We start from the raw sequence: 20,479 nt of genomic DNA, 5'->3' as shown, positions 1-20,479 counted from the left end.
TATATTTCTTTGCCACTGCGGGAAAAAAGTAGCAAGAAATGAAACATTTTCATTTGCTGCGAGGAATGCCATGTATATTTTCATTAGGGAAGCGAAAAATAAAAACCCTTACAGCACCTGGTATTCCCAGGCAGTCTCCCAACCCAGTACTAATCAAGCCTCACCCTGCTTAGCTTCCGAGATCTGACGGGATCGGGCGCTGTCAAGGTAGTATGGCCGTAGGTGGAGATTGCTGTCTCATGATATCCTCTCATTCTTAAATCCATGAGCCTATATCTTGCTCCATGCATACACAGAGACTGAGAAAATGACAGGTGCACTCAAATGTACTATAGACGGAATTCTTGATGTCAGAATTCTATTTTGGAAGGTTGCATTGTGTTGAACTTTCAGAGGAAAAAACGATAGATTTCTTTGCCACTGCGGGAAAAAAGTAGTAAAAAATGAAACATTTTCATTTGCTGCAAGGAATGCCATGTATATTTTCATTAGGGAAGCGAAAAATAAAAACCCCTACAGCACCTGGTATTCCCAGGCAGTCTCCCAACCCAGTACTAATCAAGCCTCACCCTGCTTAGCTTCCGAGATCTGACGGGATCGGGCGCTGTCAAGGTAGTATGGCCGTAGGTGGAGATTGCTGTCTCATGATATCCTCTCATTCTTAAATCCATGAGCCTATATCTTGCTCCATGCATACACAGAGACTGAGAAAATGACAGGTGCACTCAAATGTACTATAGACGGAATTCTTGATGTCAGAATTCTATTTTGGAAGGTTGCATTGTGTTGAACTTTCAGAGGAAAAAACGATAGATTTCTTTGCCACTGCGGGAAAAAAGTAGTAAAAAATGAAACATTTTCATTTGCTGCAAGGAATGCCATGTATATTTTCATTAGGGAAGCGAAAAATAAAAACCCCTACAGCACCTGGTATTCCCAGGCAGTCTCCCAACCCAGTACTAATCAAGCCTCACCCTGCTTAGCTTCCGAGATCTGACGGGATCGGGCGCTGTCAAGGTAGTATGGCCGTAGGTGGAGATTGCTGTCTCATGATATCCTCTCATTCTTAAATCCATGAGCCTATATCTTGCTCCATGCATACACAGAGACTGAGAAAATGACAGGTGCACTCAAATGTACTATAGACGGAATTCTTGATGTCAGAATTCTATTTTGGAAGGTTGCATTGTGTTGAACTTTCAGAGGAAAAAACGATAGATTTCTTTGCCACTGCGGGAAAAAAGTAGCAAGAAATGAAACATTTTCATTTGCTGCGAGGAATGCCATGTATATTTTCATTAGGGAAGCGAAAAATAAAAACCCCTACAGCACCTGGTATTCCCAGGCAGTCTCCCAACCCAGTACTAATCAAGCCTCACCCTGCTTAGCTTCCGAGATCTGACGGGATCGGGCGCTTTCAAGGTAGTATGGCCATAGGTGGAGATTGCTGTCTCATGATATCCTCTCATTCTTAAATCCATGAGCCTATATCTTGCTCCATGCATACACAGAGACTGAGAAAATGACAGGTGCACTCAAATGTACTATAGACGGAATTCTTGATGTCAGAATTCTATTTTGGAAGGTTGCATTGTGTTGAACTTTCTGAGGAAAAAACGATATATTTCTTTGCCACTGCGGGAAAAAAGTAGTAAAAAATGAAACATTTTCATTTGCTGCAAGGAATGCCATGTATATTTTCATTAGGGAAGCAAAAAATAAAAACACCCACAGCACCTGGTATTCCCAGGCAGTCTCCCAACCCAGTACTAATCAAGCCTCACCCTGCTTAGCTTCCGAGATCTGACGGGATCGGGCGCTTTCAAGGTAGTATGGCCGTAGGTGGAGATTGCTGTCTCATGATATCCTCTCATTCTTAAATCCATGAGCCTATATCTTGCTCCATGCATACACAGAGACTGAGAAAATGACAGGTGCACTCAAATGTACTATAGACGGAATTCTTGATGTCAGAATTCTATTTTGGAAGGTTGCATTGTGTTGAACTTTCAGAGGAAAAAACGATAGATTTCTTTGCCACTGCGGGAAAAAAGTAGTAAAAAATGAAACATTTTCATTTGCTGCAAGGAATGCCATGTATATTTTCATTAGGGAAGCGAAAAATAAAAACCCCTACAGCACCTGGTATTCCCAGGCAGTCTCCCAACCCAGTACTAATCAAGCCTCACCCTGCTTAGCTTCCGAGATCTGACGGGATCGGGCGCTGTCAAGGTAGTATGGCCGTAGGTGGAGATTGCTGTCTCATGATATCCTCTCATTCTTAAATCCATGAGCCTATATCTTGCTCCATGCATACACAGAGACTGAGAAAATGACAGGTGCACTCAAATGTACTATAGACGGAATTCTTGATGTCAGAATTCTATTTTGGAAGGTTGCATTGTGTTGAACTTTCAGAGGAAAAAACGATAGATTTCTTTGCCACTGCGGGAAAAAAGTAGTAAAAAATGAAACATTTTCATTTGCTGCAAGGAATGCCATGTATATTTTCATTAGGGAAGCGAAAAATAAAAACCCCTACAGCACCTGGTATTCCCAGGCAGTCTCCCAACCCAGTACTAATCAAGCCTCACCCTGCTTAGCTTCCGAGATCTGACGGGATCGGGCGCTGTCAAGGTAGTATGGCCGTAGGTGGAGATTGCTGTCTCATGATATCCTCTCATTCTTAAATCCATGAGCCTATATCTTGCTCCATGCATACACAGAGACTGAGAAAATGACAGGTGCACTCAAATGTACTATAGACGGAATTCTTGATGTCAGAATTCTATTTTGGAAGGTTGCATTGTGTTGAACTTTCAGAGGAAAAAACGATAGATTTCTTTGCCACTGCGGGAAAAAAGTAGTAAAAAATGAAACATTTTCATTTGCTGCAAGGAATGCCATGTATATTTTCATTAGGGAAGCGAAAAATAAAAACCCCTACAGCACCTGGTATTCCCAGGCAGTCTCCCAACCCAGTACTAATCAAGCCTCACCCTGCTTAGCTTCCGAGATCTGACGGGATCGGGCGCTGTCAAGGTAGTATGGCCGTAGGTGGAGATTGCTGTCTCATGATATCCTCTCATTCTTAAATCCATGAGCCTATATCTTGCTCCATGCATACACAGAGACTGAGAAAATGACAGGTGCACTCAAATGTACTATAGACGGAATTCTTGATGTCAGAATTCTATTTTGGAAGGTTGCATTGTGTTGAACTTTCAGAGGAAAAAACGATAGATTTCTTTGCCACTGCGGGAAAAAAGTAGTAAAAAATTTCAGAGGTGCCTATATTCAACCTCCTCCTGTTTGGATTTGAACTCACTATCTCTTCCAAGTATCAGCTTGAACACTGCACACCCCAACTCTGTGAGCCACAAGCTCACCATATAACATGCTGAGTGTTCTGAGGCCTGTATGATATATTTCTAAATGACATGGGAGGCATAAGTGTATTATTGTGACCGTTAAAAAAATACATTCTTGAAGAATTACCTTAAATGGAGAAATTAAATCAGAGACTGAGAAAATGACAGGTGCACTCAAATATACTATAGACGGAATTCTTGATGTCAGAATTCTATTTTGGAAGGTTGCATTGTGTTGAACTTTCAGAGGAAAAAACAATATATTTCTTTGCCACTCCGGGAAAAAAGTAGCAAGAAATGAAACATTTTCATTTGCTGCGAGGAATGCCATGTATATTTTCATTAGGGAAGCGAAAAATAAAAACCCCTACAGCACCTGGTATTCCCAGGCAGTCTCCCAACCCAGTACTAATCAAGCCTCACCCTGCTTAGCTTCCGAGATCTGACGGGATCGGGCGCTTTCAAGGTAGTATGGCCGTAGGTGGAGATTGCTGTCTCATGATATCCTCTCATTCTTAAATCCATGAGCCTATATCTTGCTCCATGCATACACAGAGACTGAGAAAATGACAGGTGCACTCAAATGTACTATAGACGGAATTCTTGATGTCAGAATTCTATTTTGGAAGGTTGCATTGTGTTGAACTTTCAGAGGAAAAAACGATATATTTCTTTGCCACTGCGGGAAAAAAGTAGCAAGAAATGAAACATTTTCATTTGCTGCGAGGAATGCCATGTATATTTTCATTAGGGAAGCGAAAAATAAAAACCCCTACAGCACCTGGTATTCCCAGGCAGTCTCCCAACCCAGTACTAATCAAGCCTCACCCTGCTTAGCTTCCGAGATCTGACGGGATCGGGCGCTGTCAAGGTAGTATGGCCGTAGGTGGAGATTGCTGTCTCATGATATCCTCTCATTCTTAAATCCATGAGCCTATATCTTGCTCCATGCATACACAGAGACTGAGAAAATGACAGGTGCACTCAAATGTACTATAGACGGAATTCTTGATGTCAGAATTCTATTTTGGAAGGTTGCATTGTGTTGAACTTTCAGAGGAAAAAACGATAGATTTCTTTGCCACTGCGGGAAAAAAGTAGTAAAAAATGAAACATTTTCATTTGCTGCAAGGAATGCCATGTATATTTTCATTAGGGAAGCAAAAAATAAAAACACCCACAGCACCTGGTATTCCCAGGCAGTCTCCCAACCCAGTACTAATCAAGCCTCACCCTGCTTAGCTTCCGAGATCTGACGGGATCGGGCACTTTCAAGGTAGTATGGCCGTAGGTGGAGATTGCTGTCTCATGATATCCTCTCATTCTTAAATCCATGAGCCTATATCTTGCTCCATGCATACACAGAGACTGAGAAAATGACAGGTGCACTCAAATGTACTATAGACGGAATTCTTGATGTCAGAATTCTATTTTGGAAGGTTGCATTGTGTTGAACTTTCAGAGGAAAAAACGATATATTTCTTTGCCACTGCGGGAAAAAAGTAGCAAGAAATGAAACATTTTCATTTGCTGCGAGGAATGCCATGTATATTTTCATTAGGGAAGCGAAAAATAAAAACCCCTACAGCACCTGGTATTCCCAGGCAGTCTCCCAACCCAGTACTAATCAAGCCTCACCCTGCTTAGCTTCCGAGATCTGACGGGATCGGGCGCTGTCAAGGTAGTATGGCCGTAGGTGGAGATTGCTGTCTCATGATATCCTCTCATTCTTAAATCCATGAGCCTATATCTTGCTCCATGCATACACAGAGACTGAGAAAATGACAGGTGCACTCAAATGTACTATAGACGGAATTCTTGATGTCAGAATTCTATTTTGGAAGGTTGCATTGTGTTGAACTTTCAGAGGAAAAAACGATAGATTTCTTTGCCACTGCGGGAAAAAAGTAGTAAAAAATGAAACATTTTCATTTGCTGCAAGGAATGCCATGTATATTTTCATTAGGGAAGCGAAAAATAAAAACCCCTACAGCACCTGGTATTCCCAGGCAGTCTCCCAACCCAGTACTAATCAAGCCTCACCCTGCTTAGCTTCCGAGATCTGACGGGATCGGGCGCTGTCAAGGTAGTATGGCCGTAGGTGGAGATTGCTGTCTCATGATATCCTCTCATTCTTAAATCCATGAGCCTATATCTTGCTCCATGCATACACAGAGACTGAGAAAATGACAGGTGCACTCAAATGTACTATAGACGGAATTCTTGATGTCAGAATTCTATTTTGGAAGGTTGCATTGTGTTGAACTTTCAGAGGAAAAAACGATAGATTTCTTTGCCACTGCGGGAAAAAAGTAGCAAGAAATGAAACATTTTCATTTGCTGCGAGGAATGCCATGTATATTTTCATTAGGGAAGCGAAAAATAAAAACCCCTACAGCACCTGGTATTCCCAGGCAGTCTCCCAACCCAGTACTAATCAAGCCTCACCCTGCTTAGCTTCCGAGATCTGACGGGATCGGGCGCTGTCAAGGTAGTATGGCCGTAGGTGGAGATTGCTGTCTCATGATATCCTCTCATTCTTAAATCCATGAGCCTATATCTTGCTCCATGCATACACAGAGACTGAGAAAATGACAGGTGCACTCAAATGTACTATAGACGGAATTCTTGATGTCAGAATTCTATTTTGGAAGGTTGCATTGTGTTGAACTTTCAGAGGAAAAAACGATAGATTTCTTTGCCACTGCGGGAAAAAAGTAGTAAAAAATGAAACATTTTCATTTGCTGCAAGGAATGCCATGTATATTTTCATTAGGGAAGCAAAAAATAAAAACACCCACAGCACCTGGTATTCCCAGGCAGTCTCCCAACCCAGTACTAATCAAGCCTCACCCTGCTTAGCTTCCGAGATCTGACGGGATCGGGCGCTTTCAAGGTAGTATGGCCGTAGGTGGAGATTGCTGTCTCATGATATCCTCTCATTCTTAAATCCATGAGCCTATATCTTGCTCCATGCATACACAGAGACTGAGAAAATGACAGGTGCACTCAAATGTACTATAGACGGAATTCTTGATGTCAGAATTCTATTTTGGAAGGTTGCATTGTGTTGAACTTTCAGAGGAAAAAACGATATATTTCTTTGCCACTGCGGGAAAAAAGTAGCAAGAAATGAAACATTTTCATTTGCTGCGAGGAATGCCATGTATATTTTCATTAGGGAAGCGAAAAATAAAAACCCCTACAGCACCTGGTATTCCCAGGCAGTCTCCCAACCCAGTACTAATCAAGCCTCACCCTGCTTAGCTTCCGAGATCTGACGGGATCGGGCGCTGTCAAGGTAGTATGGCCGTAGGTGGAGATTGCTGTCTCATGATATCCTCTCATTCTTAAATCCATGAGCCTATATCTTGCTCCATGCATACACAGAGACTGAGAAAATGACAGGTGCACTCAAATGTACTATAGACGGAATTCTTGATGTCAGAATTCTATTTTGGAAGGTTGCATTGTGTTGAACTTTCAGAGGAAAAAACGATAGATTTCTTTGCCACTGCGGGAAAAAAGTAGTAAAAAATGAAACATTTTCATTTGCTGCAAGGAATGCCATGTATATTTTCATTAGGGAAGCGAAAAATAAAAACCCCTACAGCACCTGGTATTCCCAGGCAGTCTCCCAACCCAGTACTAATCAAGCCTCACCCTGCTTAGCTTCCGAGATCTGACGGGATCGGGCGCTGTCAAGGTAGTATGGCCGTAGGTGGAGATTGCTGTCTCATGATATCCTCTCATTCTTAAATCCATGAGCCTATATCTTGCTCCATGCATACACAGAGACTGAGAAAATGACAGGTGCACTCAAATGTACTATAGACGGAATTCTTGATGTCAGAATTCTATTTTGGAAGGTTGCATTGTGTTGAACTTTCAGAGGAAAAAACGATAGATTTCTTTGCCACTGCGGGAAAAAAGTAGCAAGAAATGAAACATTTTCATTTGCTGCGAGGAATGCCATGTATATTTTCATTAGGGAAGCGAAAAATAAAAACCCCTACAGCACCTGGTATTCCCAGGCAGTCTCCCAACCCAGTACTAATCAAGCCTCACCCTGCTTAGCTTCCGAGATCTGACGGGATCGGGCGCTTTCAAGGTAGTATGGCCATAGGTGGAGATTGCTGTCTCATGATATCCTCTCATTCTTAAATCCATGAGCCTATATCTTGCTCCATGCATACACAGAGACTGAGAAAATGACAGGTGCACTCAAATGTACTATAGACGGAATTCTTGATGTCAGAATTCTATTTTGGAAGGTTGCATTGTGTTGAACTTTCTGAGGAAAAAACGATATATTTCTTTGCCACTGCGGGAAAAAAGTAGTAAAAAATGAAACATTTTCATTTGCTGCAAGGAATGCCATGTATATTTTCATTAGGGAAGCAAAAAATAAAAACACCCACAGCACCTGGTATTCCCAGGCAGTCTCCCAACCCAGTACTAATCAAGCCTCACCCTGCTTAGCTTCCGAGATCTGACGGGATCGGGCGCTGTCAAGGTAGTATGGCCGTAGGTGGAGATTGCTGTCTCATGATATCCTCTCATTCTTAAATCCATGAGCCTATATCTTGCTCCATGCATACACAGAGACTGAGAAAATGACAGGTGCACTCAAATGTACTATAGACGGAATTCTTGATGTCAGAATTCTATTTTGGAAGGTTGCATTGTGTTGAACTTTCAGAGGAAAAAACGATAGATTTCTTTGCCACTGCGGGAAAAAAGTAGTAAAAAATGAAACATTTTCATTTGCTGCAAGGAATGCCATGTATATTTTCATTAGGGAAGCGAAAAATAAAAACCCCTACAGCACCTGGTATTCCCAGGCAGTCTCCCAACCCAGTACTAATCAAGCCTCACCCTGCTTAGCTTCCGAGATCTGACGGGATCGGGCGCTGTCAAGGTAGTATGGCCGTAGGTGGAGATTGCTGTCTCATGATATCCTCTCATTCTTAAATCCATGAGCCTATATCTTGCTCCATGCATACACAGAGACTGAGAAAATGACAGGTGCACTCAAATGTACTATAGACGGAATTCTTGATGTCAGAATTCTATTTTGGAAGGTTGCATTGTGTTGAACTTTCAGAGGAAAAAACGATAGATTTCTTTGCCACTGCGGGAAAAAAGTAGTAAAAAATGAAACATTTTCATTTGCTGCAAGGAATGCCATGTATATTTTCATTAGGGAAGCGAAAAATAAAAACCCCTACAGCACCTGGTATTCCCAGGCAGTCTCCCAACCCAGTACTAATCAAGCCTCACCCTGCTTAGCTTCCGAGATCTGACGGGATCGGGCGCTGTCAAGGTAGTATGGCCGTAGGTGGAGATTGCTGTCTCATGATATCCTCTCATTCTTAAATCCATGAGCCTATATCTTGCTCCATGCATACACAGAGACTGAGAAAATGACAGGTGCACTCAAATGTACTATAGACGGAATTCTTGATGTCAGAATTCTATTTTGGAAGGTTGCATTGTGTTGAACTTTCAGAGGAAAAAACGATAGATTTCTTTGCCACTGCGGGAAAAAAGTAGCAAGAAATGAAACATTTTCATTTGCTGCGAGGAATGCCATGTATATTTTCATTAGGGAAGCGAAAAATAAAAACCCCTACAGCACCTGGTATTCCCAGGCAGTCTCCCAACCCAGTACTAATCAAGCCTCACCCTGCTTAGCTTCCGAGATCTGACGGGATCGGGCGCTTTCAAGGTAGTATGGCCATAGGTGGAGATTGCTGTCTCATGATATCCTCTCATTCTTAAATCCATGAGCCTATATCTTGCTCCATGCATACACAGAGACTGAGAAAATGACAGGTGCACTCAAATGTACTATAGACGGAATTCTTGATGTCAGAATTCTATTTTGGAAGGTTGCATTGTGTTGAACTTTCTGAGGAAAAAACGATATATTTCTTTGCCACTGCGGGAAAAAAGTAGTAAAAAATGAAACATTTTCATTTGCTGCAAGGAATGCCATGTATATTTTCATTAGGGAAGCAAAAAATAAAAACACCCACAGCACCTGGTATTCCCAGGCAGTCTCCCAACCCAGTACTAATCAAGCCTCACCCTGCTTAGCTTCCGAGATCTGACGGGATCGGGCGCTTTCAAGGTAGTATGGCCGTAGGTGGAGATTGCTGTCTCATGATATCCTCTCATTCTTAAATCCATGAGCCTATATCTTGCTCCATGCATACACAGAGACTGAGAAAATGACAGGTGCACTCAAATGTACTATAGACGGAATTCTTGATGTCAGAATTCTATTTTGGAAGGTTGCATTGTGTTGAACTTTCAGAGGAAAAAACGATATATTTCTTTGCCACTGCGGGAAAAAAGTAGCAAGAAATGAAACATTTTCATTTGCTGCGAGGAATGCCATGTATATTTTCATTAGGGAAGCGAAAAATAAAAACCCCTACAGCACCTGGTATTCCCAGGCAGTCTCCCAACCCAGTACTAATCAAGCCTCACCCTGCTTAGCTTCCGAGATCTGACGGGATCGGGCGCTGTCAAGGTAGTATGGCCGTAGGTGGAGATTGCTGTCTCATGATATCCTCTCATTCTTAAATCCATGAGCCTATATCTTGCTCCATGCATACACAGAGACTGAGAAAATGACAGGTGCACTCAAATGTACTATAGACGGAATTCTTGATGTCAGAATTCTATTTTGGAAGGTTGCATTGTGTTGAACTTTCAGAGGAAAAAACGATAGATTTCTTTGCCACTGCGGGAAAAAAGTAGTAAAAAATGAAACATTTTCATTTGCTGCAAGGAATGCCATGTATATTTTCATTAGGGAAGCGAAAAATAAAAACCCCTACAGCACCTGGTATTCCCAGGCAGTCTCCCAACCCAGTACTAATCAAGCCTCACCCTGCTTAGCTTCCGAGATCTGACGGGATCGGGCGCTGTCAAGGTAGTATGGCCGTAGGTGGAGATTGCTGTCTCATGATATCCTCTCATTCTTAAATCCATGAGCCTATATCTTGCTCCATGCATACACAGAGACTGAGAAAATGACAGGTGCACTCAAATGTACTATAGACGGAATTCTTGATGTCAGAATTCTATTTTGGAAGGTTGCATTGTGTTGAACTTTCAGAGGAAAAAACGATAGATTTCTTTGCCACTGCGGGAAAAAAGTAGTAAAAAATTTCAGAGGTGCCTATATTCAACCTCCTCCTGTTTGGATTTGAACTCACTATCTCTTCCAAGTATCAGCTTGAACACTGCACACCCCAACTCTGTGAGCCACAAGCTCACCATATAACATGCTGAGTGTTCTGAGGCCTGTATGATATATTTCTAAATGACATGGGAGGCATAAGTGTATTATTGTGACCGTTAAAAAAATACATTCTTGAAGAATTACCTTAAATGGAGAAATTAAATCAGAGACTGAGAAAATGACAGGTGCACTCAAATATACTATAGACGGAATTCTTGATGTCAGAATTCTATTTTGGAAGGTTGCATTGTGTTGAACTTTCAGAGGAAAAAACAATATATTTCTTTGCCACTCCGGGAAAAAAGTAGCAAGAAATGAAACATTTTCATTTGCTGCGAGGAATGCCATGTATATTTTCATTAGGGAAGCGAAAAATAAAAACCCCTACAGCACCTGGTATTCCCAGGCAGTCTCCCAACCCAGTACTAATCAAGCCTCACCCTGCTTAGCTTCCGAGATCTGACGGGATCGGGCGCTTTCAAGGTAGTATGGCCGTAGGTGGAGATTGCTGTCTCATGATATCCTCTCATTCTTAAATCCATGAGCCTATATCTTGCTCCATGCATACACAGAGACTGAGAAAATGACAGGTGCACTCAAATGTACTATAGACGGAATTCTTGATGTCAGAATTCTATTTTGGAAGGTTGCATTGTGTTGAACTTTCAGAGGAAAAAACGATATATTTCTTTGCCACTGCGGGAAAAAAGTAGCAAGAAATGAAACATTTTCATTTGCTGCGAGGAATGCCATGTATATTTTCATTAGGGAAGCGAAAAATAAAAACCCCTACAGCACCTGGTATTCCCAGGCAGTCTCCCAACCCAGTACTAATCAAGCCTCACCCTGCTTAGCTTCCGAGATCTGACGGGATCGGGCGCTGTCAAGGTAGTATGGCCGTAGGTGGAGATTGCTGTCTCATGATATCCTCTCATTCTTAAATCCATGAGCCTATATCTTGCTCCATGCATACACAGAGACTGAGAAAATGACAGGTGCACTCAAATGTACTATAGACGGAATTCTTGATGTCAGAATTCTATTTTGGAAGGTTGCATTGTGTTGAACTTTCAGAGGAAAAAACGATAGATTTCTTTGCCACTGCGGGAAAAAAGTAGTAAAAAATGAAACATTTTCATTTGCTGCAAGGAATGCCATGTATATTTTCATTAGGGAAGCGAAAAATAAAAACCCCTACAGCACCTGGTATTCCCAGGCAGTCTCCCAACCCAGTACTAATCAAGCCTCACCCTGCTTAGCTTCCGAGATCTGACGGGATCGGGCGCTGTCAAGGTAGTATGGCCGTAGGTGGAGATTGCTGTCTCATGATATCCTCTCATTCTTAAATCCATGAGCCTATATCTTGCTCCATGCATACACAGAGACTGAGAAAATGACAGGTGCACTCAAATGTACTATAGACGGAATTCTTGATGTCAGAATTCTATTTTGGAAGGTTGCATTGTGTTGAACTTTCAGAGGAAAAAACGATAGATTTCTTTGCCACTGCGGGAAAAAAGTAGTAAAAAATTTCAGAGGTGCCTATATTCAACCTCCTCCTGTTTGGATTTGAACTCACTATCTCTTCCAAGTATCAGCTTGAACACTGCACTCCCCAACTCTGTGAGCCACAAGCTCACCATATAACATGCTGAGTGTTCTGAGGCCTGTATGATATATTTCTAAATGACATGGGAGGCATAAGTGTATTATTGTGACCGTTAAAAAAATACATTCTTGAAGAATTACCTTAAATGGAGAAATTAAATCAGAGACTGAGAAAATGACAGGTGCACTCAAATATACTATAGACGGAATTCTTGATGTCAGAATTCTATTTTGGAAGGTTGCATTGTGTTGAACTTTCAGAGGAAAAAACAATATATTTCTTTGCCACTCCGGGAAAAAAGTAGCAAGAAATGAAACATTTTCATTTGCTGCGAGGAATGCCATGTATATTTTCATTAGGGAAGCGAAAAATAAAAACCCCTACAGCACCTGGTATTCCCAGGCAGTCTCCCAACCCAGTACTAATCAAGCCTCACCCTGCTTAGCTTCCGAGATCTGACGGGATCGGGCGCTTTCAAGGTAGTATGGCCGTAGGTGGAGATTGCTGTCTCATGATATCCTCTCATTCTTAAATCCATGAGCCTATATCTTGCTCCATGCATACACAGAGACTGAGAAAATGACAGGTGCACTCAAATGTACTATAGACGGAATTCTTGATGTCAGAATTCTATTTTGGAAGGTTGCATTGTGTTGAACTTTCAGAGGAAAAAACGATATATTTCTTTGCCACTGCGGGAAAAAAGTAGCAAGAAATGAAACATTTTCATTTGCTGCGAGGAATGCCATGTATATTTTCATTAGGGAAGCGAAAAATAAAAACCCCTACAGCACCTGGTATTCCCAGGCAGTCTCCCAACCCAGTACTAATCAAGCCTCACCCTGCTTAGCTTCCGAGATCTGACGGGATCGGGCGCTGTCAAGGTAGTATGGCCGTAGGTGGAGATTGCTGTCTCATGATATCCTCTCATTCTTAAATCCATGAGCCTATATCTTGCTCCATGCATACACAGAGACTGAGAAAATGACAGGTGCACTCAAATGTACTATAGACGGAATTCTTGATGTCAGAATTCTATTTTGGAAGGTTGCATTGTGTTGAACTTTCAGAGGAAAAAACGATATATTTCTTTGCCACTGCGGGAAAAAAGTAGCAAGAAATGAAACATTTTCATTTGCTGCGAGGAATGCCATGTATATTTTCATTAGGGAAGCGAAAAATAAAAACCCCTACAGCACCTGGTATTCCCAGGCAGTCTCCCAACCCAGTACTAATCAAGCCTCACCCTGCTTAGCTTCCGAGATCTGACGGGATCGGGCGCTGTCAAGGTAGTATGGCCGTAGGTGGAGATTGCTGTCTCATGATATCCTCTCATTCTTAAATCCATGAGCCTATATCTTGCTCCATGCATACACAGAGACTGAGAAAATGACAGGTGCACTCAAATGTACTATAGACGGAATTCTTGATGTCAGAATTCTATTTTGGAAGGTTGCATTGTGTTGAACTTTCAGAGGAAAAAACGATAGATTTCTTTGCCACTGCGGGAAAAAAGTAGTAAAAAATTTCAGAGGTGCCTATATTCAACCTCCTCCTGTTTGGATTTGAACTCACTATCTCTTCCAAGTATCAGCTTGAACACTGCACACCCCAACTCTGTGAGCCACAAGCTCACCATATAACATGCTGAGTGTTCTGAGGCCTGTATGATATATTTCTAAATGACATGGGAGGCATAAGTGTATTATTGTGACCGTTAAAAAAATACATTCTTGAAGAATTACCTTAAATGGAGAAATTAAATCAGAGACTGAGAAAATGACAGGTGCACTCAAATATACTATAGACGGAATTCTTGATGTCAGAATTCTATTTTGGAAGGTTGCATTGTGTTGAACTTTCAGAGGAAAAAACAATATATTTCTTTGCCACTCCGGGAAAAAAGTAGCAAGAAATGAAACATTTTCATTTGCTGCGAGGAATGCCATGTATATTTTCATTAGGGAAGCGAAAAATAAAAACCCCTACAGCACCTGGTATTCCCAGGCAGTCTCCCAACCCAGTACTAATCAAGCCTCACCCTGCTTAGCTTCCGAGATCTGACGGGATCGGGCGCTTTCAAGGTAGTATGGCCGTAGGTGGAGATTGCTGTCTCATGATATCCTCTCATTCTTAAATCCATGAGCCTATATCTTGCTCCATGCATACACAGAGACTGAGAAAATGACAGGTGCACTCAAATGTACTATAGACGGAATTCTTGATGTCAGAATTCTATTTTGGAAGGTTGCATTGTGTTGAACTTTCAGAGGAAAAAACGATATATTTCTTTGCCACTGCGGGAAAAAAGTAGCAAGAAATGAAACATTTTCATTTGCTGCGAGGAATGCCATGTATATTTTCATTAGGGAAGCGAAAAATAAAAACCCCTACAGCACCTGGTATTCCCAGGCAGTCTCCCAACCCAGTACTAATCAAGCCTCACCCTGCTTAGCTTCCGAGATCTGACGGGATCGGGCGCTGTCAAGGTAGTATGGCCGTAGGTGGAGATTGCTGTCTCATGATATCCTCTCATTCTTAAATCCATGAGCCTATATCTTGCTCCATGCATACACAGAGACTGAGAAAATGACAGGTGCACTCAAATGTACTATAGACGGAATTCTTGATGTCAGAATTCTATTTTGGAAGGTTGCATTGTGTTGAACTTTCAGAGGAAAAAACGATAGATTTCTTTGCCACTGCGGGAAAAAAGTAGTAAAAAATTTCAGAGGTGCCTATATTCAACCTCCTCCTGTTTGGATTTGAACTCACTATCTCTTCCAAGTATCAGCTTGAACACTGCACACCCCAACTCTGTGAGCCACAAGCTCACCATATAACATGCTGAGTGTTCTGAGGCCTGTATGATATATTTCTAAATGACATGGGAGGCATAAGTGTATTATTGTGACCGTTAAAAAAATACATTCTTGAAGAATTACCTTAAATGGAGAAATTAAATCAGAGACTGAGAAAATGACAGGTGCACTCAAATATACTATAGACGGAATTCTTGATGTCAGAATTCTATTTTGGAAGGTTGCATTGTGTTGAACTTTCAGAGGAAAAAACAATATATTTCTTTGCCACTCCGGGAAAAAAGTAGCAAGAAATGAAACATTTTCATTTGCTGCGAGGAATGCCATGTATATTTTCATTAGGGAAGCGAAAAATAAAAACCCCTACAGCACCTGGTATTCCCAGGCAGTCTCCCAACCCAGTACTAATCAAGCCTCACCCTGCTTAGCTTCCGAGATCTGACGGGATCGGGCGCTTTCAAGGTAGTATGGCCGTAGGTGGAGATTGCTGTCTCATGATATCCTCTCATTCTTAAATCCATGAGCCTATATCTTGCTCCATGCATACACAGAGACTGAGAAAATGACAGGTGCACTCAAATGTACTATAGACGGAATTCTTGATGTCAGAATTCTATTTTGGAAGGTTGCATTGTGTTGAACTTTCTGAGGAAAAAACGATAGATTTCTTTGCCACTGCGGGAAAAAAGTAGTAAAAAATGAAACATTTTCATTTGCTGCAAGGAATGCCATGTGTATTTTCATTAGGGAAGCAAAAAATAAAAACACCCACAGCACCTGGTATTCCCAGGCAGTCTCCCAACCCAGTACTAATCAAGCCTCACCCTGCTTAGCTTCCGAGCTCTGACGGGATCGGGCGCTTTCAAGGTAGTATGGCCGTAGGTGGAGATTGCTGTCTCATGATATCCTCTCATTCTTAAATCCATGAGCCTATATCTTGCTCCATGCATACACAGAGACTGAGAAAATGACAGGTGCACTCAAATGTACTATAGACGGAATTCTTGATGTCAGAATTCTATTTTGGAAGGTTGCATTGTGTTGAACTTTCAGAGGAAAAAACGATAGATTTCTTTGCCACTGCGGGAAAAAAGTAGCAAGAAATGAAACATTTTCATTTGCTGCGAGGAATGCCATGTATATTTTCATTAGGGAAGCGAAAAATAAAAACCCCTACAGCACCTGGTATTCCCAGGCAGTCTCCCAACCCAGTACTAATCAAGCCTCACCCTGCTTAGCTTCCGAGATCTGACGGGATCGGGCGCTGTCAAGGTAGTATGGCCGTAGGTGGAGATTGCTGTCTCATGATATCCTCTCATTCTTAAATCCATGAGCCTATATCTTGCTCCATGCATACACAGAGACTGAGAAAATGACAGGTGCACTCAAATGTACTATAGACGGAATTCTTGATGTCAGAATTCTATTTTGGAAGGTTGCATTGTGTTGAACTTTCAGAGGAAAAAACGATAGATTTCTTTGCCACTGCGGGAAAAAAGTAGTAAAAAATGAAACATTTTCATTTGCTGCAAGGAATGCCATGTATATTTTCATTAGGGAAGCAAAAAATAAAAACACCCACAGCACCTGGTATTCCCAGGCAGTCTCCCAACCCAGTACTAATCAAGCCTCACCCTGCTTAGCTTCCGAGCTCTGACGGGATCGGGCTCTTTCAAGGTAGTATGGCCGTAGGTGGAGATTGCTGTCTCATGATATCCTCTCATTCTTAAATCCATGAGCCTATATCTTGCTCCATGCATACACAGAGACTGAGAAAATGACAGGTGCACTCAAATGTACTATAGACGGAATTCTTGATGTCAGAATTCTATTTTGGAAGGTTGCATTGTGTTGAACTTTCAGAGGAAAAAACGATAGATTTCTTTGCCACTGCGGGAAAAAAGTAGCAAGAAATGAAACATTTTCATTTGCTGCGAGGAATGCCATGTATATTTTCATTAGGGAAGCGAAAAATAAAAACCCCTACAGCACCTGGTATTCCCAGGCAGTCTCCCAACCCAGTACTAATCAAGCCTCACCCTGCTTAGCTTCCGAGATCTGACGGGATCGGGCGCTGTCAAGGTAGTATGGCCGTAGGTGGAGATTGCTGTCTCATGATATCCTCTCATTCTTAAATCCATGAGCCTATATCTTGCTCCATGCATACACAGAGACTGAGAAAATGACAGGTGCACTCAAATGTACTATAGACGGAATTCTTGATGTCAGAATTCTATTTTGGAAGGTTGCATTGTGTTGAACTTTCAGAGGAAAAAACGATAGATTTCTTTGCCACTGCGGGAAAAAAGTAGTAAAAAATGAAACATTTTCATTTGCTGCAAGGAATGCCATGTATATTTTCATTAGGGAAGCAAAAAATAAAAACACCCACAGCACCTGGTATTCCCAGGCAGTCTCCCAACCCAGTACTAATCAAGCCTCACCCTGCTTAGCTTCCGAGATCTGACGGGATCGGGCGCTTTCAAGGTAGTATGGCCGTAGGTGGAGATTGCTGTCTCATGATATCCTCTCATTCTTAAATCCATGAGCCTATATCTTGCTCCATGCATACACAGAGACTGAGAAAATGACAGGTGCACTCAAATGTACTATAGACGGAATTCTTGATGTCAGAATTCTATTTTGGAAGGTTGCATTGTGTTGAACTTTCAGAGGAAAAAACGATATATTTCTTTGCCACTGCGGGAAAAAAGTAGCAAGAAATGAAACATTTTCATTTGCTGCGAGGAATGCCATGTATATTTTCATTAGGGAAGCGAAAAATAAAAACCCCTACAGCACCTGGTATTCCCAGGCAGTCTCCCAACCCAGTACTAATCAAGCCTCACCCTGCTTAGCTTCCGAGATCTGACGGGATCGGGCGCTGTCAAGGTAGTATGGCCGTAGGTGGAGATTGCTGTCTCATGATATCCTCTCATTCTTAAATCCATGAGCCTATATCTTGCTCCATGCATACACAGAGACTGAGAAAATGACAGGTGCACTCAAATGTACTATAGACGGAATTCTTGATGTCAGAATTCTATTTTGGAAGGTTGCATTGTGTTGAACTTTCTGAGGAAAAAACGATATATTTCTTTGCCACTGCGGGAAAAAAGTAGTAAAAAATGAAACATTTTAATTTGCTGCAAGGAATGCCATGTATATTTTCATTAGGGAAGCAAAAAATAAAAACACCCACAGCACCTGGTATTCCCAGGCAGTCTCCCAACCCAGTACTAATCAAGCCTCACCCTGCTTAGCTTCCGAGATCTGACGGGATCGGGCGCTGTCAAGGTAGTATGGCCGTAGGTGGAGATTGCTGTCTCATGATATCCTCTCATTCTTAAATCCATGAGCCTATATCTTGCTCCATGCATACACAGAGACTGAGAAAATGACAGGTGCACTCAAATGTACTATAGACGGAATTCTTGATGTCAGAATTCTATTTTGGAAGGTTGCATTGTGTTGAACTTTCAGAGGAAAAAACGATAGATTTCTTTGCCACTGCGGGAAAAAAGTAGTAAAAAATGAAACATTTTCATTTGCTGCAAGGAATGCCATGTATATTTTCATTAGGGAAGCAAAAAATAAAAACACCCACAGCACCTGGTATTCCCAGGCAGTCTCCCAACCCAGTACTAATCAAGCCTCACCCTGCTTAGCTTCCGAGATCTGACGGGATCGGGCGCTTTCAAGGTAGTATGGCCGTAGGTGGAGATTGCTGTCTCATGATATCCTCTCATTCTTAAATCCATGAGCCTATATCTTGCTCCATGCATACACAGAGACTGAGAAAATGACAGGTGCACTCAAATGTACTATAGACGGAATTCTTGATGTCAGAATTCTATTTTGGAAGGTTGCATTGTGTTGAACTTTCAGAGGAAAAAACGATATATTTCTTTGCCACTGCGGGAAAAAAGTAGCAAGAAATGAAACATTTTCATTTGCTGCGAGGAATGCCATGTATATTTTCATTAGGGAAGCGAAAAATAAAAACCCCTACAGCACCTGGTATTCCCAGGCAGTCTCCCAACCCAGTACTAATCAAGCCTCACCCTGCTTAGCTTCCGAGATCTGACGGGATCGGGCGCTGTCAAGGTAGTATGGCCGTAGGTGGAGATTGCTGTCTCATGATATCCTCTCATTCTTAAATCCATGAGCCTATATCTTGCTCCATGCATACACAGAGACTGAGAAAATGACAGGTGCACTCAAATGTACTATAGACGGAATTCTTGATGTCAGAATTCTATTTTGGAAGGTTGCATTGTGTTGAACTTTCTGAGGAAAAAACGATATATTTCTTTGCCACTGCGGGAAAAAAGTAGTAAAAAATGAAACATTTTAATTTGCTGCAAGGAATGCCATGTATATTTTCATTAGGGAAGCAAAAAATAAAAACACCCACAGCACCTGGTATTCCCAGGCAGTCTCCCAACCCAGTACTAATCAAGCCTCACCCTGCTTAGCTTCCGAGATCTGACGGGATCGGGCGCTTTCAAGGTAGTATGGCCGTAGGTGGAGATTGCTGTCTCATGATATCCTCTCATTCTTAAATCCATGAGCCTATATCTTGCTCCATGCATACACAGAGACTGAGAAAATGACAGGTGCACTCAAATGTACTATAGACGGAATTCTTGATGTCAGAATTCTATTTTGGAAGGTTGCATTGTGTTGAACTTTCAGAGGAAAAAACGATAGATTTCTTTGCCACTGCGGGAAAAAAGTAGTAAAAATTTCAGAGGTGCCTATATTCAACCTCCTCCTGTTTGGATTTGAACTCACTATCTCTTCCAAGTATCAGCTTGAACACTGCACACCCCAACTCTGTGAGCCACAAGCTCACCATATAACATGCTGAGTGTTCTGAGGCCTGTATGATATATTTCTAAATGACATGGGAGGCATAAGTGTATTATTGTGACCGTTAAAAAAATACATTCTTGAAGAATTACCTTAAATGGAGAAATTAAATCAGAGACTGAGAAAATGACAGGTGCACTCAAATATACTATAGACGGAATTCTTGATGTCAGAATTCTATTTTGGAAGGTTGCATTGTGTTGAACTTTCAGAGGAAAAAACGATATATTTCTTTGCCACTGCGGGAAAAAAGTAGCAAGAAATGAAACATTTTCATTTGCTGCGAGGAATGCCATGTATATTTTCATTAGGGAAGCGAAAAATAAAAACCCCTACAGCACCTGGTATTCCCAGGCAGTCTCCCAACCCAGTACTAATCAAGCCTCACCCTGCTTAGCTTCCGAGATCTGACGGGATCGGGCGCTGTCAAGGTAGTATGGCCGTAGGTGGAGATTGCTGTCTCATGATATCCTCTCATTCTTAAATCCATGAGCCTATATCTTGCTCCATGCATACACAGAGACTGAGAAAATGACAGGTGCAC

At 41.7% G+C, this 20,479-nt stretch overlaps 45 non-coding genes across 45 annotated transcripts; all 45 read right to left on the bottom strand.

The window, feature by feature from the left end:
* Positions 1–105: 105 nt before the first annotated feature.
* On the bottom strand, positions 106–224 carry LOC142479248 (5S ribosomal RNA). The gene has a single exon (XR_012793978.1). It is a non-coding gene; the product is annotated as a 5S ribosomal RNA (ribosomal RNA).
* Positions 225–510: 286 nt separating this feature from the next.
* Positions 511–629, bottom strand: LOC142478832 (5S ribosomal RNA). The gene has a single exon (XR_012793564.1). It is a non-coding gene; the product is annotated as a 5S ribosomal RNA (ribosomal RNA).
* Positions 630–915: 286 nt separating this feature from the next.
* LOC142478831 (5S ribosomal RNA) lies at positions 916–1,034 on the bottom strand. The gene has a single exon (XR_012793563.1). It is a non-coding gene; the product is annotated as a 5S ribosomal RNA (ribosomal RNA).
* A 286-nt stretch (positions 1,035–1,320) lies between these two features.
* LOC142478461 (5S ribosomal RNA) lies at positions 1,321–1,439 on the bottom strand. The gene has a single exon (XR_012793197.1). It is a non-coding gene; the product is annotated as a 5S ribosomal RNA (ribosomal RNA).
* A 286-nt stretch (positions 1,440–1,725) lies between these two features.
* LOC142479039 (5S ribosomal RNA) lies at positions 1,726–1,844 on the bottom strand. The gene has a single exon (XR_012793770.1). It is a non-coding gene; the product is annotated as a 5S ribosomal RNA (ribosomal RNA).
* A 286-nt stretch (positions 1,845–2,130) lies between these two features.
* On the bottom strand, positions 2,131–2,249 carry LOC142478830 (5S ribosomal RNA). The gene has a single exon (XR_012793562.1). It is a non-coding gene; the product is annotated as a 5S ribosomal RNA (ribosomal RNA).
* Positions 2,250–2,535: 286 nt separating this feature from the next.
* On the bottom strand, positions 2,536–2,654 carry LOC142478829 (5S ribosomal RNA). Its single transcript, XR_012793561.1, has one exon. It is a non-coding gene; the product is annotated as a 5S ribosomal RNA (ribosomal RNA).
* A 286-nt stretch (positions 2,655–2,940) lies between these two features.
* LOC142478828 (5S ribosomal RNA) lies at positions 2,941–3,059 on the bottom strand. Its single transcript, XR_012793560.1, has one exon. It is a non-coding gene; the product is annotated as a 5S ribosomal RNA (ribosomal RNA).
* Positions 3,060–3,735: 676 nt separating this feature from the next.
* LOC142479424 (5S ribosomal RNA) lies at positions 3,736–3,854 on the bottom strand. The gene has a single exon (XR_012794116.1). It is a non-coding gene; the product is annotated as a 5S ribosomal RNA (ribosomal RNA).
* Positions 3,855–4,140: 286 nt separating this feature from the next.
* LOC142478826 (5S ribosomal RNA) lies at positions 4,141–4,259 on the bottom strand. Its single transcript, XR_012793558.1, has one exon. It is a non-coding gene; the product is annotated as a 5S ribosomal RNA (ribosomal RNA).
* Positions 4,260–4,545: 286 nt separating this feature from the next.
* LOC142478453 (5S ribosomal RNA) lies at positions 4,546–4,664 on the bottom strand. Its single transcript, XR_012793189.1, has one exon. It is a non-coding gene; the product is annotated as a 5S ribosomal RNA (ribosomal RNA).
* A 286-nt stretch (positions 4,665–4,950) lies between these two features.
* On the bottom strand, positions 4,951–5,069 carry LOC142478825 (5S ribosomal RNA). Its single transcript, XR_012793557.1, has one exon. It is a non-coding gene; the product is annotated as a 5S ribosomal RNA (ribosomal RNA).
* Positions 5,070–5,355: 286 nt separating this feature from the next.
* On the bottom strand, positions 5,356–5,474 carry LOC142478824 (5S ribosomal RNA). The gene has a single exon (XR_012793556.1). It is a non-coding gene; the product is annotated as a 5S ribosomal RNA (ribosomal RNA).
* Positions 5,475–5,760: 286 nt separating this feature from the next.
* Positions 5,761–5,879, bottom strand: LOC142478823 (5S ribosomal RNA). Its single transcript, XR_012793555.1, has one exon. It is a non-coding gene; the product is annotated as a 5S ribosomal RNA (ribosomal RNA).
* Positions 5,880–6,165: 286 nt separating this feature from the next.
* On the bottom strand, positions 6,166–6,284 carry LOC142479027 (5S ribosomal RNA). Its single transcript, XR_012793758.1, has one exon. It is a non-coding gene; the product is annotated as a 5S ribosomal RNA (ribosomal RNA).
* Positions 6,285–6,570: 286 nt separating this feature from the next.
* Positions 6,571–6,689, bottom strand: LOC142478822 (5S ribosomal RNA). Its single transcript, XR_012793554.1, has one exon. It is a non-coding gene; the product is annotated as a 5S ribosomal RNA (ribosomal RNA).
* A 286-nt stretch (positions 6,690–6,975) lies between these two features.
* On the bottom strand, positions 6,976–7,094 carry LOC142478821 (5S ribosomal RNA). Its single transcript, XR_012793553.1, has one exon. It is a non-coding gene; the product is annotated as a 5S ribosomal RNA (ribosomal RNA).
* A 286-nt stretch (positions 7,095–7,380) lies between these two features.
* Positions 7,381–7,499, bottom strand: LOC142478459 (5S ribosomal RNA). The gene has a single exon (XR_012793195.1). It is a non-coding gene; the product is annotated as a 5S ribosomal RNA (ribosomal RNA).
* A 286-nt stretch (positions 7,500–7,785) lies between these two features.
* Positions 7,786–7,904, bottom strand: LOC142479715 (5S ribosomal RNA). Its single transcript, XR_012794397.1, has one exon. It is a non-coding gene; the product is annotated as a 5S ribosomal RNA (ribosomal RNA).
* Positions 7,905–8,190: 286 nt separating this feature from the next.
* Positions 8,191–8,309, bottom strand: LOC142478820 (5S ribosomal RNA). The gene has a single exon (XR_012793552.1). It is a non-coding gene; the product is annotated as a 5S ribosomal RNA (ribosomal RNA).
* Positions 8,310–8,595: 286 nt separating this feature from the next.
* On the bottom strand, positions 8,596–8,714 carry LOC142478819 (5S ribosomal RNA). Its single transcript, XR_012793551.1, has one exon. It is a non-coding gene; the product is annotated as a 5S ribosomal RNA (ribosomal RNA).
* A 286-nt stretch (positions 8,715–9,000) lies between these two features.
* Positions 9,001–9,119, bottom strand: LOC142478458 (5S ribosomal RNA). The gene has a single exon (XR_012793194.1). It is a non-coding gene; the product is annotated as a 5S ribosomal RNA (ribosomal RNA).
* A 286-nt stretch (positions 9,120–9,405) lies between these two features.
* LOC142479016 (5S ribosomal RNA) lies at positions 9,406–9,524 on the bottom strand. Its single transcript, XR_012793747.1, has one exon. It is a non-coding gene; the product is annotated as a 5S ribosomal RNA (ribosomal RNA).
* A 286-nt stretch (positions 9,525–9,810) lies between these two features.
* On the bottom strand, positions 9,811–9,929 carry LOC142478818 (5S ribosomal RNA). The gene has a single exon (XR_012793550.1). It is a non-coding gene; the product is annotated as a 5S ribosomal RNA (ribosomal RNA).
* A 286-nt stretch (positions 9,930–10,215) lies between these two features.
* Positions 10,216–10,334, bottom strand: LOC142478817 (5S ribosomal RNA). The gene has a single exon (XR_012793549.1). It is a non-coding gene; the product is annotated as a 5S ribosomal RNA (ribosomal RNA).
* A 676-nt stretch (positions 10,335–11,010) lies between these two features.
* Positions 11,011–11,129, bottom strand: LOC142479423 (5S ribosomal RNA). The gene has a single exon (XR_012794115.1). It is a non-coding gene; the product is annotated as a 5S ribosomal RNA (ribosomal RNA).
* A 286-nt stretch (positions 11,130–11,415) lies between these two features.
* On the bottom strand, positions 11,416–11,534 carry LOC142478815 (5S ribosomal RNA). The gene has a single exon (XR_012793547.1). It is a non-coding gene; the product is annotated as a 5S ribosomal RNA (ribosomal RNA).
* A 286-nt stretch (positions 11,535–11,820) lies between these two features.
* On the bottom strand, positions 11,821–11,939 carry LOC142478814 (5S ribosomal RNA). Its single transcript, XR_012793546.1, has one exon. It is a non-coding gene; the product is annotated as a 5S ribosomal RNA (ribosomal RNA).
* A 676-nt stretch (positions 11,940–12,615) lies between these two features.
* On the bottom strand, positions 12,616–12,734 carry LOC142479422 (5S ribosomal RNA). The gene has a single exon (XR_012794114.1). It is a non-coding gene; the product is annotated as a 5S ribosomal RNA (ribosomal RNA).
* A 286-nt stretch (positions 12,735–13,020) lies between these two features.
* Positions 13,021–13,139, bottom strand: LOC142478813 (5S ribosomal RNA). Its single transcript, XR_012793545.1, has one exon. It is a non-coding gene; the product is annotated as a 5S ribosomal RNA (ribosomal RNA).
* A 286-nt stretch (positions 13,140–13,425) lies between these two features.
* Positions 13,426–13,544, bottom strand: LOC142478812 (5S ribosomal RNA). The gene has a single exon (XR_012793544.1). It is a non-coding gene; the product is annotated as a 5S ribosomal RNA (ribosomal RNA).
* A 676-nt stretch (positions 13,545–14,220) lies between these two features.
* LOC142479421 (5S ribosomal RNA) lies at positions 14,221–14,339 on the bottom strand. The gene has a single exon (XR_012794113.1). It is a non-coding gene; the product is annotated as a 5S ribosomal RNA (ribosomal RNA).
* A 286-nt stretch (positions 14,340–14,625) lies between these two features.
* LOC142478811 (5S ribosomal RNA) lies at positions 14,626–14,744 on the bottom strand. Its single transcript, XR_012793543.1, has one exon. It is a non-coding gene; the product is annotated as a 5S ribosomal RNA (ribosomal RNA).
* Positions 14,745–15,420: 676 nt separating this feature from the next.
* On the bottom strand, positions 15,421–15,539 carry LOC142479420 (5S ribosomal RNA). The gene has a single exon (XR_012794112.1). It is a non-coding gene; the product is annotated as a 5S ribosomal RNA (ribosomal RNA).
* Positions 15,540–15,825: 286 nt separating this feature from the next.
* Positions 15,826–15,944, bottom strand: LOC142479647 (5S ribosomal RNA). The gene has a single exon (XR_012794332.1). It is a non-coding gene; the product is annotated as a 5S ribosomal RNA (ribosomal RNA).
* Positions 15,945–16,230: 286 nt separating this feature from the next.
* LOC142478809 (5S ribosomal RNA) lies at positions 16,231–16,349 on the bottom strand. The gene has a single exon (XR_012793541.1). It is a non-coding gene; the product is annotated as a 5S ribosomal RNA (ribosomal RNA).
* A 286-nt stretch (positions 16,350–16,635) lies between these two features.
* Positions 16,636–16,754, bottom strand: LOC142479213 (5S ribosomal RNA). Its single transcript, XR_012793944.1, has one exon. It is a non-coding gene; the product is annotated as a 5S ribosomal RNA (ribosomal RNA).
* A 286-nt stretch (positions 16,755–17,040) lies between these two features.
* On the bottom strand, positions 17,041–17,159 carry LOC142478808 (5S ribosomal RNA). Its single transcript, XR_012793540.1, has one exon. It is a non-coding gene; the product is annotated as a 5S ribosomal RNA (ribosomal RNA).
* Positions 17,160–17,445: 286 nt separating this feature from the next.
* LOC142479005 (5S ribosomal RNA) lies at positions 17,446–17,564 on the bottom strand. The gene has a single exon (XR_012793736.1). It is a non-coding gene; the product is annotated as a 5S ribosomal RNA (ribosomal RNA).
* A 286-nt stretch (positions 17,565–17,850) lies between these two features.
* On the bottom strand, positions 17,851–17,969 carry LOC142478807 (5S ribosomal RNA). Its single transcript, XR_012793539.1, has one exon. It is a non-coding gene; the product is annotated as a 5S ribosomal RNA (ribosomal RNA).
* Positions 17,970–18,255: 286 nt separating this feature from the next.
* LOC142479714 (5S ribosomal RNA) lies at positions 18,256–18,374 on the bottom strand. Its single transcript, XR_012794396.1, has one exon. It is a non-coding gene; the product is annotated as a 5S ribosomal RNA (ribosomal RNA).
* A 286-nt stretch (positions 18,375–18,660) lies between these two features.
* On the bottom strand, positions 18,661–18,779 carry LOC142478994 (5S ribosomal RNA). The gene has a single exon (XR_012793725.1). It is a non-coding gene; the product is annotated as a 5S ribosomal RNA (ribosomal RNA).
* A 286-nt stretch (positions 18,780–19,065) lies between these two features.
* Positions 19,066–19,184, bottom strand: LOC142478806 (5S ribosomal RNA). The gene has a single exon (XR_012793538.1). It is a non-coding gene; the product is annotated as a 5S ribosomal RNA (ribosomal RNA).
* Positions 19,185–19,470: 286 nt separating this feature from the next.
* On the bottom strand, positions 19,471–19,589 carry LOC142478983 (5S ribosomal RNA). Its single transcript, XR_012793714.1, has one exon. It is a non-coding gene; the product is annotated as a 5S ribosomal RNA (ribosomal RNA).
* Positions 19,590–20,264: 675 nt separating this feature from the next.
* On the bottom strand, positions 20,265–20,383 carry LOC142478805 (5S ribosomal RNA). Its single transcript, XR_012793537.1, has one exon. It is a non-coding gene; the product is annotated as a 5S ribosomal RNA (ribosomal RNA).
* Between the last annotated feature and the right edge of the window lie 96 nt (positions 20,384–20,479).

This window comes from Ascaphus truei, unplaced genomic scaffold (genome assembly GCF_040206685.1).
Source record: "Ascaphus truei isolate aAscTru1 unplaced genomic scaffold, aAscTru1.hap1 HAP1_SCAFFOLD_240, whole genome shotgun sequence".
Classification (NCBI taxonomy): Eukaryota; Metazoa; Chordata; class Amphibia; order Anura; family Ascaphidae; genus Ascaphus; species Ascaphus truei.
Note: the sequence above shows the minus strand (reverse complement) of the source record. Positions and strands in the feature narration are given on the sequence as shown.